This window comes from Mus pahari, chromosome 20 (assembly GCF_900095145.1).
Source record: "Mus pahari chromosome 20, PAHARI_EIJ_v1.1, whole genome shotgun sequence".
In the NCBI taxonomy this organism is placed as follows: Eukaryota; Metazoa; Chordata; class Mammalia; order Rodentia; family Muridae; genus Mus; species Mus pahari.
Genome location: NC_034609.1, coordinates 18,709,667 through 18,714,197, shown reverse-complemented (window position 1 = coordinate 18,714,197; position 4,531 = coordinate 18,709,667). Strand labels below are relative to the sequence as shown.

The 4,531-nt window shown below is 48.8% G+C and overlaps 1 long non-coding RNA gene across 1 annotated transcript; it reads right to left on the bottom strand.

Moving 5' to 3' along the window:
- Nucleotides 1-883: 883 nt before the first annotated feature.
- On the bottom strand, nucleotides 884-3,236 carry LOC115062710. Its single transcript, XR_003842642.1, has 3 exons — nucleotides 3,066-3,236; nucleotides 2,631-2,714; nucleotides 884-2,146 (listed from the first exon to the last, which is right to left on the bottom strand). It is a non-coding gene; the product is annotated as an uncharacterized LOC115062710 (long non-coding RNA).
- Nucleotides 3,237-4,531: the final 1,295 nt, after the last annotated feature.

Here is a 4,531-nt window from a genome sequence, read left to right as displayed (position 1 = left end):
AGAGAGAGAGAGAGAGAGAGAGAGAGAGAGAATGTGTACACGCGCACACAGTGCACATAGCAAGGAGCCAAGTCATACTCTCAGCCATGTTCAAAATGTGCTACACTTTTTTTTTTTTTTTGGTTTTTTGAGACAGGGTTTCTCTGTGTAGCGCTGGCTGTCCTGGAACTCACTCTGTAGACCAGGCTGGCCTCGAACCCAGAAACCCACCTGCCTCTGCCTCCCGAGTGCTGGGATTAAAGGCGTGCGCCACACTCTTGGTCAGGCAAAAAGCAAAGAAGGGTAGTTGGTGTGTTGTGTCAGGATGATAGGGGAGGGACTGTAGCAACCTGAGGGACGTGTGCCCCAGCTAAAGGTCACATCTGTGTGGCCCCATCAGAGTGGCATTGCTCCTCCAAGTGGGAGGGCTTGACTGGCTTCCTGCACCCCCACCCCATAGAGTCTCTCATAGACCAGGCTGGCTTGGAATTTGAAATGTAGCAAAGAGAGGCCTTGAACTTTGATTCTCCTTCCTAAATGGTTCACATTCTAGGGCTGAGGTTATAATCATATGCTACCATGCCTGGCTTTGAGCCATCTCTGAAGAAGTCAGAGTTGGGAATTTTTTATGTACAAGTTCCCAAATTGAAAATACTGATCAATTCATAAAAGAGTTTTAAGTATTATGTAAGTCAAGCAAAGCCATTTCTACCACCTGAGCTCTGATAGCAGCCTCGTGCGGCAGGTGAGGTATGGCAAGTTGCCCGTGGTCATGTGGCCGGTAGCTTCCACCCACTGCCCTTGCTAGTTCACTTCCGTCCGACTCTACAGTTTTCCAGTACACTTCTGACCTCAGAGAAGCAGGAAACTTACCAGACACAAGCTACAGGCATTTACACCAGACACCAGTTCCATTTGCGTTTATTGATCATCTGCTATGGAGTGTTGCGAGGTTAGCCTTTGGAAGTCACAAAACAAAGCAAAACACTGTGGAGTTTCAAGTGGTTTCTGAATCCTGCTGAGGTAGTGGGTAGGCTAGACCTAGTGGCCTTGCCTACTGTCCTGGAAGTACCTATCCCTAAACTGTTGGCTTGGCTTTGTCCCTTGAACCAGGAAAGAAGAGATGAGTGTGAACTCTCCCAGGGTCAGGTTAACTCTGAAGCCTGGGCTGAAAGTCCTTGGAAGAACATGATTAACAGAAGGGAGAATTGAGGCTCTGGCAGGAGGGGACTTCATGCTAAGTCCTTGGCATGCCCCAGACCCCTGACCATTGGGCCACTCAATACTAACCCCCCTCTCCTAGCACAAGACAAAAAGTTTCCCCAGAAGTTGCTTATAAATACTTTTTTAAAAAGGCACCAAGCATTGAGCTTAGTGTCACACGTGCTAGGAAGCACTCTAGCACTGCCATATCCCCAGCCCTTTCTGACCTTTTGAGACAGGATTTTACTAAATTACCTAGATTGGCCTTGAACTTGCCTCAGATTTCTGAACAGCTAAAAGGCTGTTCATACAGCATAGCCTATACCATTAGCCTAACTTCATGGTTTTTTTTTTTTAAAATAAAAATAGTAATAAATTAGGTCTAGGACTTATCTGTGGTCCCCTGGCAAGCTGTGTGTCATGTGATATGGACATCATGTCGTAAGTGGATTCCTGATCATGTGTATTGCCAATTACAGTGCAAGGAGGCTATGACCAGGCGTCATGCCACAAATTCCATGTAATGCCACATTTGACCTACTCCGAGTATGACCTTCCCGTGTCAAGAGGTCATAGTGCACCATACACAGTCTTTCCTGTATATATGACCTCATAATACTCTCGTAATGTCAATGTCCCATTGGTAACACATGTCATGTATGATATATGATATATGGTCCTCTTTTGGTCAAACAAAGCTCTCAGTCCCTAAAGAATGTGCTCCCTAGGGAGTGTGACAGGGAAAGTGTACTCTTCCCCCCTGGAGCGTTCGCAGGATGCTGGGCACCAACTGAGGTTCTTCTGAGCCCCCCTCCTGGTGGGCGATGTGGCTGTCACTGGACTGGACTCTTGAGAGGTCTGTTGGGTTCCTCAAAGAGTCTGCTGGTCAAAGGAGAAGTCCAGCCTGGGTTCCTGGCTCTGTAGACTCTGGGCCACATCGTTAGGAATGGGGTTGTTCTGGAGGCTGTGGGCAAAGGCATGGACCTCAGCTCTAGAGCTGTTCCCTCATTCTCTTGTCTCTGCCTCTAACCTCCCTACAGGGCTCGAGATCACGGCCTAAAGCAGAAGACACCATGTCACCCAGTGAAGGTCGTATACACCAGTGTAGTGACCTTAGTAAGATACCCCCTCCCCACTGAGAGTCACCTAGCTCTGTCCCAGACAGACTCTGCCCTTATCCAGCCCTTTAGTCCCCACCACCCTCCCAGGTAGATACAGATGAGGGAGTTGAGGTTCAGAGACATAAAGTCACAGATGTAAAGTTAACACATTTGGCAAATGGTGTCACTGGGATTTGATCCAGGTCTGCTGACTGCCAGATTCCTGATGGAATAGTCCAAGTCTCGCGTGGATAATCCTCAACCCAGGCTCTGCCTCTCCCCAGAGGAGGTTGCTTTAAATTGAGGGATCTGTGTGGCCTTCCACTACAAGACCCAGCCCTTTGTTACCGAATGACTGGGACGCAGGATCCCTGGACCAGCCCTTGGGCCAGGAGTTGGGCTCCATATGCTGTGATCTGATTCTTCTCCAAGCTTTGCAGTGGACGGTGGCAGGGCAAGAGGGAAACAGAGGCAAGTGTGAGGCTAGAGGCAGGGGAGGGGTGTGTTCCTTCTCCATATCCCATCCCGGTCAAGACGGTCACCTCTTCCCCCTTCTACCAGCACTTAGCAGAGGACTCTGACTCCCGCTGGGATGAGAAAGTCTAAAGGCTAGAGCATTGGAGGCACTAAGCTTGGTAGGGCCTTGGGACCAGCTTGGGACAGTGTTTCAAGACACTGGGCAGATTTCTGGGAGGCAGGACTATCCCAGTAACCTCTGGGCTTATTCAGGACGAGGGTCCCTTCTGTACCCCACCCCCACCCCACACAAGGGTATAATCATACTCCACTATCTTCAGCTGCCCCATCTGCGGCAGGACCTGGGCCAACTCAGCAGCCACCTCATCTCCAAGGAAATTACAGGACAGCCTGCAAGGTGGAGGGGTGGGGGTGTGAGCTCAGAGGAGGGAGGGCACTGAGTGGAAAGAGTGCAGTAGTTACTGTGAGGTGCCAGCAGTGTCGTGCGCACAAGAGGTGTTAGTTACCCAGCCAGGTGCCTGAGTACCCACCCTGAAGAATTCTCAGGGTACAGTGGCTCCTTCCTCCCTGTCCATCCCCACCCTATTCCTGAGCGTCATGTTCCCCCAGAAACCACAATATGATGCAAGGTACACCAAGGCAACACCTCGCCGCAACGCCCACTTCCCATGTGATCATGTGTGTCATAATTTTAAAAACCTCCGCCAACGTCGTTTTTGCTTTAGGAAATTAATCTTCAATGGAAGCATGGGTCTCTACTGTTCTCGGAGTCTCCCTGGGAAGGGCTCTATAGGGAAAGTGTTGAAGACAGAGAAGACAGCGCCATGTCCTTCCCAGGGGACTCAGTGCTTTGCTCTGTTCCCACTGGCTCAAAAGGGAGGGTCACTGGTCACTTGTTATAAAGGGACGGCTCAAGATCAGCGAGTGCTGGCCTGTGGCATAAGGAGGGAGATTAAGAAGCTTGAAGACCGAGGGTTTAACTCTAAAACCTAATACTCACCTGATGTGCACGAGGCTCTGGGTTCTGTCCCCAAGACACAAACAAACAAACATACAAACAAAACCAACTCCCTAAACTATTTAGGGCGCAGACCTAGAAATCCTCTTGCACTCTGTGCTCTGTACTTTGAGAGTTAGAATTTTCTTCCTCTCTATGCCCAGGGCCTCAAGTCCCAACAGTCAGGTTTAACGATGTGACAGTACTGCCACGGTCTGAGGTCTGAGACAGTGGGATGGCCAAAAGGGTCATAGCCCTTAGTGTGTTAGGCGGGGTGGCTTTTACCAGCTTCTGTCTTCTGCATTAGAACAACTAGTTACAGGCTGGAGAGATGGCTCAGTGGTTAAGAGCACTGACTGCTCCTCCGAAGGTCCTAAGTTCAAATCCCACCAACCACGTGGTGGCTCGCAACCATCTGTAAATGAGATCTGATGCCCTCTTCTGGTTCTTCTGAAGTCAGCTACAGTGTACTTATGTATAATAATAAATAAATCTTTGGGCCGGTGCAAGCAGGGACTGAGCAAGCAGGGTTGACCAGAGCGAGCAGGGGGTCCTAAAAATTCAATTCCCAACAACCCATGAAGTCTCACAGCCATCTGTATAGCTACAGTATACTCACATACATAAAATAAATAAATAAATAAATAAATCTTATAAAAAAAAAAAAAAAAAAAAAAAAAAACAACAACTAGTTACAGATAAAGGCTTATAAGCCCTCCAGAGGAAAGGTCTAAGACAAAAACCCTTTGCAGACCAAGTGATCTATCTCCCTTCC